The sequence below is a fragment of the Ostrea edulis genome, chromosome 6, assembly GCF_947568905.1.
Source record: "Ostrea edulis chromosome 6, xbOstEdul1.1, whole genome shotgun sequence".
NCBI classification, from domain to species: domain Eukaryota; kingdom Metazoa; phylum Mollusca; class Bivalvia; order Ostreida; family Ostreidae; genus Ostrea; species Ostrea edulis.
This window is the reverse complement of record NC_079169.1, coordinates 74,141,746-74,160,309: the sequence shown is the minus strand read 5'-3', so window position 1 is coordinate 74,160,309 and position 18,564 is coordinate 74,141,746. Positions and strand designations below refer to the sequence as shown.

General features: G+C 34.4%; 1 protein-coding gene across 3 annotated transcripts in view; it reads right to left on the bottom strand.

Moving 5' to 3' along the window:
• The window catches only part of LOC125645450 (zinc finger protein GLI4-like), a 67,398-nt gene extending 48,982 nt beyond the window's left edge, over positions 1 to 18,416 (bottom strand). Inside the window, exons 1-2 of one of the 3 annotated variants that reach the window (XM_048870970.2) lie at positions 18,265 to 18,416; positions 15,413 to 15,496 (exon numbers count right to left, since the gene is read on the bottom strand). The gene's annotated coding sequence lies outside the window, so the exon portion shown is untranslated. Of the gene's footprint in view, positions 1 to 11,796; positions 12,712 to 15,412; positions 15,497 to 18,264 lie in introns of those variants that run through there. The other 2 variants (XM_056140749.1, XM_048870969.2) reach the window with 2 other exon arrangements.
• Between the last annotated feature and the right edge of the window lie 148 nt (positions 18,417 to 18,564).

Below are 18,564 nucleotides of genomic sequence, written 5' to 3'. Positions count from 1 at the left end.
CTGACCTTGTTTTGTGAATATTGATGAGTGATTGAATGTATGAAGTTTTACATCCTTGTGAGATGTGCCCATCAAGCAACAGCAGTTATACCTCATTGTACTAAATGTAGACCCATGCTATCAACTCCAAGTTAGTGATGGTTGATCAAGAGTCCACAGAAGATGAGACCTTCATCTATGGCCACGACATTAAATGCTGAAAATTTATTGAGTCTGAAGTCTGACTCCTAACTGATGTTCGACTATTCAGGCCTGCTATTCATTCACTCTACAGACTATTATCATAACAGTCAATCATTGTGTGTGCATAAAATAAGGTTGTTTTTTCTTCTTCATAAAATTAAGGTAGCTCCTGCACACTCATGTGACTTACCAATATTAATGGTTCAGAGTAGAAAAACTGTATCAATTTCTACTTAAAATAAGTTATTCAATCCTTGCAGCAATCCTTTGATCTTTGCAATAACCTCATTAGAATAGTAAATTAATTGTGGATATCTGGGATTAATCATTGTATTATAGCTATACAATAGAGAAAATACCAGCATAAGAATTATTGCCCTTGACAACATTTTTTTAAAATAGAAAATCATGCTAAATTTTCAGTATCAAATTAGTTTACCAAATTCTTTATTATACTCAGAGAATAAAATTCCTCCAAAAGATGTAATTCTATCATGCATAGAGTTTAATTAATTAATAAAGATTTAAATTGTAAAAAAAACAACCCATAGTGTTGCATAATTAAGGATGGAACTTCCATAATTTCTATAATTCATATCATGACCTCGACTTTGGTCAGTCACCACACACTCTTTAATGAAAAAGCTTACAAGCAAGCCAGGTTTTGCTTAATTAGTTATAAAATTACCAGTATTGACCAGATAAAATTGCACTCTACATCAGACAATAACTTTGGCCAAGGTAATACATGATCACTACCCACTCCTCAAGTTATATAGTTCATTTAATCTCTACCAACAACTTTAATCTTGTTTGAAAGCTCATCTTATGCAAACATTGATTGAAATATGTATTTCACACGTTACAAAATTGCAGGTTAAAGAGCAACTTCATTTAATCTCTGCTAGTGACCTTAACTTTGTTCAAATAACCTTGATTTGAATATCATGACAAACCTAAATTTGCACAAAGTATGAGGTTCTCTCTACTCAATACACATTGTGGTTGCTGGTCATCCTCATGGTGATATTGAGTTTATTCAAATGATTTTGGTTAATTAATACTCACCTTACTAGCCTCTGATTTCTAAAAGCTCTATAATGACCTTGATTTCTACAAGCTCTATAATGACCTAGATTTCTATAATGACCTCATTCAAAGGTCATAACACACAACATAAAAGTTATACATAGGACTCTAGAAAACAGGACAAGATTTGGAACACATAGACAATTCAATGGACAGACAGACAGGGCAATTAATGCTGTGAAAAGGAGATTCAATGAACAACCTCAAAAAAAAAAAAAAAAGAGAAAAAAATAACCACTTTAAACACTAAGAGCTAGGTCTAATTAAAATCCAGACCCCAAGTTATACAAGTAATTACCAGGTAACTCGCTGAGATAAACCTGTAACTGCAGCCCTACACACAGATAACCCTTGTTTCCTCCCATTTCTGGATGAAACGAAACATGTGGCCCTAAATCATCAACAAAAATCAAGTTCACATTTCTTTCTCATTAGTTATCAAGCAGGAGAATGCAGTAGATACAGGCAGTTTTTCCCTCCTTTTTTATTTATCCTAGAAACACATGATGCCAAGAATTAGGTTGCATTGCTGTTTAGCAGAATACTGGCTTAAAATCCATGATAAAACAAAATATTAAGTGCAGATTAGTGGACCTTTCCATCAATGACATCACAATCCTCCAATTTTGAAAATGAAGACAAGAAATTAACATTAATTTCCACCCATACAAAAAAAAAATCACCCACCTCACCTTAATTATATTAGAATTTAAAATTACATTTTAGGTACTGGCATCACTGTTATAGATAATTGGAAAAAATTCATAATCGATTAAAATCAGACTCGATGCATTGATATAATCGATATAATCGGTATTTGCATGTACAGTAATTTATAAATGTTTATTATATTTTTGCTTATTTCATCTTAGTTTCATGAATATGTGCAACATACACATATCTATTAGTCTATTAACGAGGAATGAAATACACATGTAGGTGTTTTTTCTAACCATGACTGAGCGAGTGACCCAAATTGACTTTAGTTTTAAGAAACCCCCAAAAAATTCAGAAGTCGACCAACTTGGCTTTCCCTGGGTAGGAATATACTTGTATCAAGTTATCATGACATGTGTAAAAGCTGGGGTAAGAGTCAGAGGAATCTCAGATTAGTTATCAACTTCATTATTGTTGATTTCAATATCCATGATGATGATACCGGAAGCCTTTTCCCTTTTTAAATGTATCAATTAATGCATAAGTTGTTGATTCGTTTATTGTGGGTTTGTCACTTTGTGTTCGGATGACAATCGATTATGAAAAATGGAATCAATAATCAGAATTGACGAGCCAAAAACGATCAACTATCGTTTCATCAAGAGGTACCATTTCAAAATCCAAATTTTCTGTAATGTTTTCGATGCAAAGTGAAGATAACGAACAGTGATCAATCTCATAACTCCTACAAGCAATACAAAATAGATAGTTGGGCAAACACGGACCCCTGGACACACCAGAGGTGGGATCAGGTGCCTAGGAGGAGTAAGCATCCCCTGTTGACCGGTCACACCCGCTGTGAGCCCCATATGTGTCTTGCAATAAGTCTGCAAATTCCTTATTTTACATGAACACTAAATGTGGCGAAATGACATGTATATGTCAAATCGTATGAACATGAATATATAATTTGCATGTAGTCTGTTAATCAAGAGGTCTTACATGTACATATATGTATTTTAACAACAGCAAAATAAAAGTGGATATTTCTATTTTGCGAGTCAGATGCCTCTCGCGATATTACATGGTAATAAATACGCCGGTTTCGAGATACGCCTAAGTTATTTCCCCTTTGGGCAACTCTCGTATATAGTGAGGCGCGAAACAATTTGTTTACACGTGGGAGTGGGACTAATTTTCATCACTGCATAAATGAATGTACTCAGTAAGTTTCTCATACACTGTTACATCACCCGAATTCGACTGATACACAAACTAAGTAAGTTATAAGTATTTAGGGAGTAATTAAATACATAGAATTCTTATCATATCACGTTATTTTGTTGGTCATAAGTACCATATCTAAGATATTACTTGCAAATATGACATTGTTTTTATGTTTCCACTTCAGTAAAACATTTCTTTCGACAGTATTTTGTATTCCCCACATTTACATATTAAAAGAGAAGCCACTTTTAATGCATTTCATCGTCTTCCTCGCTGACTGTAGGTCCACTCTCATTCAAAGCGCCACTAAATGCACCTCCTACACAGAAGAGTTCGTATCTCGAAACTGGCGTATTCCTCGCGTATATTTACAAATCTTCAGTATACTACATTGCTCATTATGAAACTTAGCATGAATATTTGGTCAGATAGAAATATAGTCTAATGACTCTTGAGGTCATGAAGGTCAAGGTCAATTTATGCACATGATAATTTTTTTTAAAATAAATGGGATTGGAGACATCTTATTTCAAAACTTTCATGTATATGCACTAAGCCACACTCTTTATACCATGAAATTCAAGCAAGTTTATACAGAAAACTGCAAAGGTCTTTCCTCGGAAAAAGTTTTGTAAACATTTTTGATGTACATGTACTTCATGGAAAATAAATAAATGCAATTTTATACATGAATCGCCATTGTCGGGCTGCAGCTTTCTGCATGAACAAAGCTTCTCTGATTTGGATTTCTATTTATAATTTGTGTAGACTGATATTCACACAAATTCAAGTATAACAAAATTTGTTTGAGTACATCTTTTGACTAGTGATAATTCTTTAACCTAAAATTGTTTTCTTGTTGAATTTCCGGTGTTTGTTTCAGGTTCCGAGCCTTATTTTCTCGTAACTGTCCACTAACATATACTTTTCAAGCATTCACATTAGTCTCAGAGGATTGCTTTTTTAAAAGGTATGCCCTTTGAAGAGTTGTACTAAGGAAATTTGTGCAATCTGAAGATCTAGTACTATCAAATAACATCCAATCATAAGGAAATAAACCTGAATATCATCGGTAAAACAGTCAAATCAAACATGAGGAAGTGCAAACTCTAAATACATGTACCATGAAGCCAATTACTATAATAGTGTACTTTTAAAATACATTTCTGTACGATGAATTACATCATAGGTAATTATTTCTTTGTATAATGAATTATATCATATGTAGGTAATTATTTCTTTGTATAATGAATTATATTATAGGTAATTATTTCTTTGTATAATGAATTATATCACAGGTAATTATTTCTTTGTATAATGAATTATATCAAAGGTAATTATTATTTTGTATACATGTTCATGTAGTATGATTAGAATTTCTTGGTACATTGTTCAAATTCTTGTTTTGAATGAAATATTTTTGGCAAGGTAAATAAGTGTTGATGCTGGTCACTTCCGGTGTGTGCAGAAATTGATTAGTTCGTACCGATAACTCTCGCACCAGGCAGAGAAATTGAATTCAAATGTTGTAACAATGTGCACACTGTGCCAAAAATTAATTTGGACTATTTGATATAAAATCAAATATTATCCTGATTGTTTTATGAAATGAGATACTACTACCAACTGAACATGAGGCTTGGTTTAACACATCAGTAAAAACCGTTATATGGATGTGTGCAATGATATTTTAAAAATCTCAAACATTCACATTTACCTAATTTAGCCAGAAAAAATTTAGTAGAAAGTAATCTGGAAAAAAAATAAAAACTCTGCAAAAATTTGAAGTCATGATCTACCGATCAGCAGCCATATATGTTAACCACTGAGCTCCCTGTGGCTCAGTGATGGAGCGTTTGCTTCATGACCAGGAGGTCATAGGTTCACACCCCGCTTATGCTGTGGCTGTGTCAATCCAATGATGTGAAAATTGGTAGTGACCGCTCCTTCACCAAATGTTCAGTATTTAGAAGTGAGAGTCGCAGATCTTTTGGAGGAGACTTTAAAACCAAAGTCCCTTTTCAGGGCAGGCGTTGGCACAATATAAACACGTACCCCACCTCTACTAGCTGCCCCGAGTTTTTTTGATTTACAATTTCAAAATGCCATTACCAGTAGTTACAAACTTTTCAAACATTCATTTCGTTTTAAATCCGAGGAACTTTTACGAAACTTATAAATGATTTTTCGTGTTTGTAAACCTGAAAATAAACCCAATTTGGAGGAGGTCTTTAATTTGGCTAATTTAATTGTAACCTGAAATTTGAAATCTGTAAGAATTGAAGCAATTTAATATACTAGAGAATAACAGCAAATGTTGCATAATGGATAAAAAGATCTGCAACAAATTAATATGTAAAGTTTTAATAGCTTTGGCGAGTAAAATTTGTAATTAATTAGCATATTAAAAAGAGAGAGGGAATTTGACTTCATGATCCACTGTATGACATCAAAGTCATTAGTAACAAAGCATTTTGTACAATTGTGGTGAAAATGACAACATTCATCAAACAAAATGATTTGCTATTATTTTATTTGCCAAAGGTCTTTTTAAGGATGTGAGGTTACTGCAATATTTGCGGAAATTTGAAAAATAGGTCTGCATGACAAGTTTATGATAATTGATGTTGTAAAAACTAAGACAAATATGATCTTATTTTTAGAGATAAATACCACACATAACAAAAAAATTACACTACACAATCAGTTTTGGAAAAGTTTTGTAAATTTGATAATGAGAAGAATCGACTTTTCATTATGCAAATGGATTTCAGGTTATTTGCTGCTGCAAACTTGCTCAGTATTACATTTCTATAGATACCACACTCGTAATTATCCAATCAAAATAAAACTTAGTCAATCACAATTTCATATACCGGTATATAAAAGAATTATTTTTGTCTATGCACAATTTGTTTTCATTTCCCGGCCCAAAAATTATCCTTTTCTCTCAATTTTTGTACCCCAGATTAGAAAATTTTGAGTAATTTGTAGAAACAATCGTTTACAAAGGAACTATTTGATGTTGGTAGCTGATGTTACTAAAGATGCACTTAGGCCATTTACATGCAAGTGAAAAACACATGGATTTGTGGGTAGTCATGCTTGCAGGTGAAAATAAAAATAAAATGCCGAGTACGGTGGGTTTTTTCGGTGTTGGCAGAAAGAGACAGGTAACATAAACATTGAACATTTCTGACAAATTTATTTTTCATCAATTTAACAAACTGTTGATTTTCCCCCTATATAGTAATACATAGTAAAAATAATTACCATGCAGTGTGATGCCTTTAAAGCTTGTCTGGTTCTGTATGCATATTACAGAACATGTAAATGCGAGAGCAGCAGTTTAAATCTTCATGTATTATGCTTTGCTGGAAATCTGAGGCTTCATTTATCCAGTCATAATCAAAGAAATGAATTAGTCTTTGAATACATGGCAATTACACCAAAGGTTAATTAATGATCAGGATTAAAGATATTGCCCATCTGGCATTTGAATTGGAAAATGAGCCTAAAACAAATTCCAAATGTTGTCTAATCTGAATGATTATTTCTGGTGTACGTGCCAAGCATTATTGTCTGGATTATAAAAATTTCTTAAAATCCTTTTTATTTCTCAATCAATTTAATTTCTATAATATTTCTACATGTACATAGAACAAATACTTATATTTGTAGCAGCAACGATTTTTTCATTCTGCAATAAGAATAAAACCATCATAATCCAAATTCTTTTCGCAAACTGTCCACTAAACAAAATTTCTAACACTCATAGCAGTCACCAATATCGTATATATAACACTTTACCTGAATGCCAGAAATAAAATATTCAAATTGCTACGTTAATATGCAGGCTTATAAATGTGCTTAATTCCTCATGTTCTCTACTTCGTCTGAAGGTTAGTCCATTCAGAACTGGTCACTACATCTACAGTTTTGGTGGAAAGCTTTCTTATCTAATATTCCCAAGCCTTTGCATACCTGTGGGAATCTCTCTCCTCATTCAATGACAATAGAAACGACTCCAGTAACTGGTCTAGAGAAAAATAATGTACAGGCAAAACCATAAATAATACTAGGAATTTTTGGAATACGCCTCTCATTCATTGTTTAACTATACATTTGACCAAATTCCAATCTACCACAGTTGTTCCTAATACACAATACCAACTCCACTCAGACCCAACACAATACAGAGGCAAGATCAAAGGTGCTGTTCTTACATCAAGACAAAGACCTGTAAAACACACATAGCCTGCCATTGTCTGAGACAATGAGAAGACACAGGAACCACCATCAGAGCTGAACTAGACCTTAGATAGATTGAATTCTATCTTGATTGTTAGTGGTAAATACCACCTATCTAGACCTATCTGTGTTCTGTCTACAAGGCCCAACAACCCAGTAGGTAAAAAGACAAAGCTATTACAGATCAATCACATTATAGAAAGAGGTCCTACTGCACACAAACACCTTACAAAAACACAATAACCAAAGAGCATACTTATCAAGGAGCACACAGTAAAGAACAAATCATTTGATATATATATAATTTGTTTGCTTGTCTACATGAAGCCAGATTTGAATGTGGCCATTTGTATGACAACTTTACAGAACTCTCCCCATGATAAACAAGGTCTTTCAGTTGGGAAGCCACCCTTTCACTATCAAATAACTTTTCGAAACAGCATCGAACTATGCAACCAAGAGCAAAATTAAAATAAGGAATTCTACACAATTCTGAAACTTCTTTCTCAGAAGTATTGACTAATCTCTATAAATTTTAGAAAACTTCTCTTTCAGAAGTATTAACCTCTATAAATTTGCATGGTACTCACCATAAATAATTAGATATGGTGTATCATGTGTATAGGAGTAAGAGATGTATATAGAGAAGACAGAATAGATTTCAATTTCAATTTCAATAAGGATAATCAGCAAAATCCACTATGTAGACATCCCGCTGATGACAAAGAGACAGAGAGAATATAGAGGGCAAATGGAGACACAGAATAGAGGGGACACAAAATAGAGGGCAAATGGACAGAATAGAGAACAAACAAAATAGAGGGCAAATGAAGACATAGAATAGAGGGCAGACAAAATAGAGGGCAAATGGAGAGACAGAATAGAGGACAAACAAAATAGAGGGCAAATAAAGAAAAAGAATAATGGGCAGACAAAATAGAGGGCAGACAGAAAGACAGAATAGAGGACAGACAGACAAATAGAGGGCAGATAGAGACAGAATAGAGAACAAACAAATAGAGGGCAGACAGAAAGACAGAATAGAGGACAGACAGACAAATAAGAGGGCAGATAGAGAGACAGAATAGAGAACAGACAAACAAAATAGAGAGCAAATGGAGAGACAGAATAGAGGGCAAATGGAGAGACAGAATAGAGGACAAACAAAATAGAGGGCAAATAAAGAAAAAGAATAATGGGCAGACAAAATAGAGGGCAGACAGAAAGACAGAATAGAGGACAGACAGACAAATAGAGGGCAGATAGAGAGACAGAATAGAGAACAGACAAACAAAATAGAGGGCAAATGGAGAGACATAATAGAGAACAAACAAAATAGAGGGCAAATGGAGACAGAATAAAGGGCAGACAAAATAGAGGGCAAATGAAGAGACAGAATAGAGGGCAGACAAAATAGAGGGCAAATAAAGAGACAGAATAAAGGACAAACAAAATAGAGGGCTAATAAAGAAAAAGATTAAAGGGCAGACAAAATAGAGGGCTAATAAAGAAAATGAATAAAGGACAGACAAAATAGAGGGCAGACAGAAAGACAGAATAGAGGACAGACAGACAAAATAAAGGGCAGATAGAGACAGAATAGAGAACAAACAAAATAGAGGGAAGACAAAATAGAGGGCAGACAGAAAGACAGAATAGAGGGCAGACAGAAAAAATAGAGGGCAGATAGAGAGACAGAATAGAGAACAAACAAAATAGAGGGAAGACAAAATAGAGGGCAGACAGAAAGACAGAATAGAGGGCAGACAGAAAAAATAGAGGGCAGATAGAGAGACAGAATAGAGAACAAACAAATAGAGGGCAGATGGAAAGACAAAATAATGGGCAGACAGAAAGACAGAATAGAGGGCAGACAGACAAAATAGAGGGCAAACAGAAAGACAGAATAGAGGGCAGACAAAATAGAGGGCAGATAGAGAGACAGAATAGAGAACAAACAAATAGAGGGAAGATGGAAAGACAAAATAATGGGCAGACAGAAAGACAGAATAGAGGGCAGACAGACAAAATAGAGGGCAAACAGAAAGACAGAATAGAGGGCAGACAAAATAGAGGGCATATAGAGAGACAAATAGAGGGCAGATAGAGAGACAGAATAGAGATCAGACAGACAAAATAGAGGGCAGATAGAGAGACAAATAGAGGGCAAATGGAGAGACAGAAGGGAGGAGAGACAGAATAGGGGGCAAATGAGGAGAGAGAATAGAGAACAGATAAAATAGAGGGCAGATGGGTAGACAGAAGGGAGGGCAGACAAAATAGAGGGCAGATGGGTAGACAGAAGGGAGGGCAGACAAAATAGAGGGCTAATGGAGAGACAGAAGAGAGGACAGACAAAATAGAGGGCTGATGGAGACATAATAGAGAGCAGATATATATATATATATATATATATATATATATATATATATATATATATATATATATCTATATATAGTTACTTAGTTACTGAGCTTCTTGTGACTTAATGCAAATATCAATTACTCAGGCATGATAAAGAATTCGCAGTACTGAAGCATGTTTTGACAAAGTTTTTTTTCATTAAAAAAAAGGTAGCTCAATCCAGCTATATAAGTACCAAATTCAATTTTTGTGGATTTGAACCAGCAATCAATTTTATGATGAGCAAGTACCATATATATGAAATACCAAATTAATGTGAACCAAATCTTGATGCAGATCAAAGAATCAAATCAAGAAGATTGACAAAATTTTCCAAAGAAAGAAATGTCAAGTGTGTACAATACAATAAATGTTGCCAATACTTTTCAGAGAAATGATGTTCTGCATACTAGTTAATAACAAAAAGAAAAGTGATATTTTATCTTGATCATTAAAGACTTTAAGTAGTTGGAGGAGGGGGTGTACAAACTTCCATACGTTTCTCTTGTCTGACATTGATTGCACATTTTTTTTATGGAAGGAATGAACATGTTGAATGAAGATGTGCATTTAAAGTGACATTTTAAGACTACATGTACACTTTCATTTGTAAGTAAACAGCAGAAAAGGAATGTAGAATAGAGTGTTCGAAGAAATTGTACTTGATAATTTAAGTTTGGATCAACATTTATCATAATTATAGTTATAGGGGGTGGACATGATGAAAACTATACATGAATCAAGTTTTTTTCCCAGACATGGAACTATTGATCTTGCCCCTAAAGCTATGAGATTTTGTATCAATTCATAATATCTTTAATATCATGGAAGCCCATATGTGTAATAATATACAAGTGTAGCAATAATCATTCTGTTGCAGGTCTGTGGCTAAGAGATCAGCAAACCATGATCTGCTCTGCATGCATCAAATGACTGACCCTCCACTTTCACCAAAGGATTGGGAATGGCATTCACAAAACAGCTGTCATTCCATGGCCCCATAAAACAGTTAGCAAAGAAATTCGACCCTATCACCAAGATCACTGGTAAATCCATTTATCATACAACCAAAAAACCATGTTTCTCTAGGTCTATCTCTAACCTTTCTCAGATATTCTATACTTCCTGTGCTTTATAACCGTAGGTGTTACACATCCGAGAAGAAATATTTCATTTTTGCAGCTTGAAGAACGAACCATCCAATGTGTCAGGGTTGTCACTGAATATTCTGAGACGAGGAACCAGTTCCTTAAGCTCCAAGTACTTCAGGAAAACTGCTGCAGTATCAGTTTTACGACTATTTCTTATAATAAACAGTCATTGTATAGAATGCATTAAGATATTTATGGGTACAATTTTTTTTACAAGTTGGATTTTTTGAGTAATATCAGCCTTGAATTGAGAAAAAAAGACATCCCTTTCCAATGGGAAGATTGATGCCTTTTGAGATATTTGATTCTTTAAGATAATTATCTTTTATTTGATGTGATTCTAGAAAACGAAACAAATTTTTCAATCATCTTTTAAAGAGAATTAAATCAACTTGATCTCCATAAAAAATGTCATTAACAATGTGTCCTACATAGTGAGCAAGTTAATTAATGTATGCAGACTTCCTTTTTGAGTAATATTTATAGTCTTGCTCATAAATTTCTTTTTTTTTTTTTTTTTGGCCACTAAAATGTGAACATAAAAAGTACAAATGTACTACAATATTTAGTTTTCTATGAAATAATGTTGATTCATCATTATAAACATTAATTATATTATCATGACAAGAAAACATATAGATTAGAACTCTATTTAGTTACAAACTGTATCTGAAGGTGTATATCATGATAGCCAACATCAAAGTGAGCGCTGGACATACCGGCTCTCATGCCTAGCATTCCCCCCACTCCTCTCTTTCCCCCCTCATCAACCAATGCAATTTACACATGTTATAGTATATATGATATAATAACAAAGCATGACATTCTCCATCACCTCTAGAATTCTTCATCCTTCGATGAGTATGCTAAACTATCATATGTTCCAATAGACAAAATACCACAGACTGTAATCTGCAAATAAGTGAGATTAATTCAATAAATTGCTACTGCCAACACCTTTCAAAACAATCAGCATGGATTGCATGTCTGTATTTGATTTAATTGGTGCCCAATTGGCCAGCACTTGTTGATGATAATAATATGTCTGCAATAATCAGAGTTTGTTGTGATATATTCATGGAGAACTGCATCACCACTTCAATTTCCCCATCCCCCCTTTAACATTCATTCATACATGAAGGCTGCACATTCTGAAATGAATTCAGATACTATATACTTACATATTGCAGACGACACATTCTGCACAGAAGCACTGTTTCTGGAAACAAAACCATCCAATTTAATGCTGTCTTCCCTTGTGTGCATGTAAATAATGGAAATTATAATCTATTCCAAGTTCACTGCAGAGAGAAATTTGGGGTCAGACATTTAACTCCTGTTCACAACAGACACACGTGCTTTTAACACTAAACAGACAATCAGTATGTAGATCAGAATAACACTATCACAGTCATTCACAGAAAATAAACTTCCACAACTGTGCCAACTTCTGTAAACTATATATCCCCTGCCACCATCTGCCTCTGGGAACCCCCTTCTGCATGTGTATATATCCGCTATCTATAGACTCTGAACTGCTATAGCCATTCCATCCCACCTTTTTTCTGGCTGTGTTGCCTTAGGCCTATATGGTGTGTTTCATTATACCTGTATAACACCGACACTTCACAGATTCACTCAAGCATATTCGCCACTCCACAAAGCATTCAAACTCATTTTTGAATAGACAAACCATACACAAAAAAACCCCACGTAAATGGGCCCCGCTTAATAGGAATCCCTTTACATGACTTCTTTGCAGGAAATACCAAAGCTGAATGTTAACATTTTTCTTGTGAATGGAAGCAATTTACAGTCACTATCTTAAGTTTCTCCTTACATGATTTGAAACTTGATCATACTCAACCCTGGATGGCATCCACAGTTTTCTGCTCCAAATATGAATTTTGATGATGTTACAAATGACTTTTCCCCCTTGATTTTGACTGGTTAACTTTCTGTGAATTTTATGGGAGGATATACTGGTTTAGAGAGAGAAGAAATCCATGCAGAATATCAACCCGCATATCAAAATTCAAAAGATTTTTGATAAGATTTTTGTCAGAGAAAAGATGATCCTCATAACATGCAATTATTACAAAAATCATATAATAATTACAGAAAAGCAGATAAAAATCTGAAATTTAAAAACTTTATTTTTGAAACATGATATGATCTTATTAACATGCACTCTGAATTCTCACAGAAAGCTAATTCAACGTTAACACCTTGAATACTTGGTTTGCGCACTCCCGATTGTCTAAAGGTACAAGCACCTACCTTTAATAACTGCACCAGTTTAACTTTCTGTACAAATTAAAATAAAATTAAAAAGTCTTAAAGTCTTCATCTAATTTTTTTTTTCCTTCAGCAATGTGATCATTAATTTTAAATGCATATACAGACTCTTTCTGCTAAATTCCCCCCCAAAAAACCCACTCCACTGATTAAGGGCCTTATATGATCAGTTTCAATCAGACAACAAACATGAAGTTTTATCTTTTATATATGTCAGAAGTTATGACCAAGGTTGAAATTGGCTGACAAAGGGAGACACACATAAAAAAAAACCAAAAAACAAAAATGACCCCCAATTTTGAGGACATGAAAGTTTTGTTTTAAACTCTACTGAAAATTCAAGAACTTCTTATTTTCCTTATTTTACAAAATTCAGTACAAAGGGAATGGACTTTATCATCAATAAAAAAAAAATAAATAACCAGGAACAAATTCAAAGTCAGAATACATCAAATCTGTCATGAACAAATGATCCATGCAAAAATTGAAATGAAAGGTAATTTTAATTGAAAATTAATTATAGCTGTCCAATCAACAGATTATTTTGGTCATGGTATGTTTAACTGCGACATAAAAGAATTTCAAAAATGCTCTTCAGTGATCTCATTCGGACATTCTGTGCTACAGTGCCAAAATGATTTCAATCGTTAATTCATGACCATTTCCAGATACCAGTCAGCATTAATTTGAAAGATAACTATCATTGGGTGGGGCAATTCAAGAGGCAAAGCATCAATTTTTTCCACTAAATAAGTTTGTGAAAGATATCAAGAAAAGACTAAAATATATATTAAAATTATATATTTACTGTAATTTGAATAACAATTCAAAAGAAGACATTTAATGTGTTTTCAGATCAGTATAATGAATTACAGATAAGAGGACATTATAAAAAAAAAACCCAAAGTATATATCCAGGTGTCCAGGCCTCTCCCCTAAATTCCGACCAAGACGAAGTTGGCCCTGTTTGTTCATGAATGGTCATTACTTCATTTTCAGTCACAACTGTCACTTAAATCATTTAGCTGTCCCTGGACATTCGTCTGTCACTCAGGACATAAAAAAGTACACAAGCACTGCCAGGCCAAATCATTATATATGACAAATATCACCCCTGTCATGCCATGTTGTTCCATATGCCATTAAAAACTGACCAAAAACCAGTTCTGTAGCATTCTTTACATCAACCAATGGCCAGGTTTTACCCCCATTTAATTTATGGTTCATTAGGAAGCAATACAGGTTATAATAACTATATATATATGTGTGTGTGTGTGTGTGTGTGTGTAAGACTCTAAAGTGCGATGGTCACGCCAAAGTGCGATGGTTTGTTAACGTTATGGACGCCAAAGTACGAGGGCCACACCAAAGTTCGATGGTGCGGAGTTCAGTAACGTTTGTGACGTAACGTCATTCTAAATGTCTTTCAAAATAAAACTGAAGAAATGCAACATGGACGACAGTAACGGCAAGGTTTACACTGTTGAGGATAGTGAGAACGGCAAAGTACATTTGTTGTCGAACTATCTATTTCGCCCAAACATTCTTTAATTCATGATCATTTATTACTTCGACGTACACGCATTAAATTCCTGGGGGTATGCTATAATACAAAACATTCTATACGATTTCACATTGGAAAAATTTGTGTTTAATAACACGACAACTAGATGGTAATGAAATAAGTTTTTATTCTTATTTTTTTTGCATGGATTTTGCACTGATATTTTGGTGAAACAACACACGGTTAGTTCAGTCTGTACCATAACAACGTGTCATTTACAGACCAATGGATTTTGGGGTGTCACACCATCACACTTTGGCGTGTCGGACCATTGCACTTTGGCGCATGAGTGTGTACCATTGCACTTTGGCGTGTCACACCATCGGGGTTTGGCGCAGACCATCGCACTTCGGCGTGACATGACCATCGCACTTTGGAGTCCTACATATATATATATACACACACACAGCTTATAATACAATATCATACAACATGCATCTCTATCAGAAAGCGAAAAAAAGCCTTCACTTTATTCCCAAATATCATTTATTTATTCCAGCACATCAAATTGCATAAAAAATTCACTTGCTCAAGAAATAATAGAACTGTTGCTTGATAATATTGTGCATCATTATTCTAAACCCTTTACCTGACAATTAAATTTGACCTCCGTGAATGACCTTTGCCCTTGTCAGCCATCTAAGTCTTGTACCTTGATCTTTTACCAGGTACCCTGAAATCCAAAGAAACCAATATCTTTATAAGAATTACCACTCTGTATTTATAGAGGCATACATAGCTTCTGTCTGACTAAACACTAAATGTTCTTGACCGGCCTTCTCAGATTTCTTTACATGCCATCCTGCATGTGCACCTTTAAATATAATTTACTTATACAACCATAAATATGATCACCAATATATATTTACATTTCCAACGTTCTTTACAAATTGTAATGGTAGGCATTTCCTCATGAATATACTGCATTTGTAAACAATGCACATATGATTACAGAACTACATGTACTGGATAAATACAGTATGTCTATTCTAACATGACTGAGAATTCTGACAGAAATGAAAGTAGAATGTAAATATAAGAAATAAATTTCATTTTTGAAAATACAGGAGAATATGATCTACAGTGCTTTACACTGGTATACACTTCAAAAAGGGTGAGGCACTTCATTTGATCAAACTTGAATCCTCTTGACCCAAGGATGCTCTGTTCTGGAGAACAAGTCAAAAATGTTAAAAGTTTATGGATGGATGGACAGATAGTGGACAAGAAGTGATCAGAAAAGCTCAACTTGAGCTTTAAGCTCATGTGAGCTAAAATTGAAATTCATTTTTAAATGGATACTCAACATACTACATTGTATATTCAACTCATATATAAACTCTCTAAGGACTTTTGATTTCTTTTTGATAAGGAAGAATTGTCTCAGCCTGTCAATGATCAAATTTCAAAGCCTACAGGATTAAGAAGATTTAATGAGAAGGATACAAGCCTAGCAAACACTTGTCAATGAGCTGAAAACGAATGAATCCACAACCCCATTTTTAAATTGTTTGCTTTGTGTTTTCCTTGCAAACATTGGAAATCCATCTTCTAACACTTGCACAATAGTATAGCCAATTGACACAATTCTCCTATTATTCCTAGTAATTTTATCTTAAAGGAAACTACTTCTGACTTTTCTTTGGTTCTTATTTTCTTTTCAGAGTTTGAATTGTGACATCTTGTTATATCCGGTCTTTAGAATTCAGCACAGATTTCTATTTTGAAAATTCCATCATTTTGATACTTTTATATATTTTTCTGATTGCTAAATATTCTGTAAAAATGATCCAAGAGCAATAATGCCCACAAGGCCCTGCACTTTAAAGGCAAAAGAAGAGAGGAGCTAGTTTCTAAATATGATAACAAATTTCCTTCTCCTTAGAAAGCCCAATCTATGCAAGGTTAAACATAGATGCCCAATTCACCTTTTCCTCTTGTCGGGATGTAGAGGACAGTTCAAGAATCAAGAAATATACTACCGAATTATGGAAAGCTGAATTGGATCACTCTCTGGAATGGTCCTTAAAAAATATATCTGTCCATGGAATCAGTCAAATATATGTACTATTAAACTGAATTTCTTCAATTATGCGAAGTCCTAATTTGATTGATTGATTGTATCTTGCTTAACATCCCTCTCGAGAATTTTTCACTCATAAGGAGACGTCACCAAGACCGGTGAAGGGCTTCAAATTTAGGCCTTTGCTCGGCGCTTACGGCCATTGAGCAATGAGGGTTCTTTAGTGTGCCATTACACCTACTGTGACACTGGCCATCAGTTTTTAAGGTAATCTCCAAGGACCCATGACATTCACACCTGATGCCGAGCGTTTGGCGATGGAACTGTCACTACCTGTTTTAACGACTTAGGTCTGTCGCAGCCGGGATTCGAACTCTGACCTTCCGCATGCGGGGCGAACGCTCTACCACCACAGTGGTTAGTTCTATTTTGAACTTATTTTTCAAAACTTTCACTATGTTCTTTATCATCAAGAATTTTAATGGCTTATAGAATGATTGAATGCTCATTTACAGTGATGCAAAGAGTGCATAACAAAACTTTAAAAAAAAGCTTAGTTTCCCCTTTAAAACAGACAGTGACTGCACACTAGGCATGAGAAGCAAGTCATGGGTTTTCTGGATGGGACCTCTCAGGATAATCTTTTTATCTGGCCATGATAAGTGTACACCACATCAAACTCAATGCTATTTCTATTGGCATTAGGGGTGCATTAACCTCATTCATCCACCAACACACATATGCACTATTGTGATAATATAAATCACCCTATTGTAGTGTGTTAAGCATTACAAAATCCAAATAGATACCCATCACATTGACATCGTTCTAAATGGAACGTTCTGGAAAAGATACCAATGGAATACAATGAGAGATGTTATGCCTTTTCGTAGACATTTTCAGTCTTTCTTTTCTAAACGACAATTTTCAGCCAGTACATATTCAATGGGTGTTCCATTGAAAGGACAGCACATTTAAATGTTTGTGAGATCACACACAGTTAATTTGACTAGACAGCAAGTCAAATCACAATTCTTCAATAGATCCATAAAAATATTTATAAAGTGCTTTACAAACATTTCACACTCCAGCTTTCTGTCTTCCTCAGAGAAGTCATATTCAATCGTTTTTCTTTTCTTTTTTTCGGGTAAAGGATTACTCTGATTTTTTCCCCCCTTTTTGTGCTTTACAATAGCTTTTTTACATTATTTTTATTCACTGAAAAACAGATTAGTAATGCACAGTTTCAAGGATAAAGAAACAGAAATGAAATCCTAATCTCCTAAATATCTTTCTTTCTCCTTAATCCTTATTTTCAGTCATCGTAACAGAATTACATATTTACAGACTTTCAGTTTGAATTCCTTGTGACCTGTTCCCTGCAGTATTTCCACTAATTAGTTATAAATTGGCTGTACCTCTGTGAGTGGTCCGCTGAAACTGTTACCACGGGTACCGTCTTTGTGGAGATTTCAGCCTCTTTGTTTGGGGTCAATGGATTTGGTCACTACGACAAATGGAAAGGATAATCTCCTTCAATCTGACATGTGGGTGTTCCCCCCAATGTTTCACATTGTCATCATATTTTGTGTTCTTTCATTTGGAAGTTTTCACCCCTGAGTTAAAGACATGTATTTGCTCTCTGATCCCATGTCAGTCGGAATTTAAACTTGACCTTTACAAGGCTTAAAAAACAGAATTCTTTCTTTCAAGTTTTG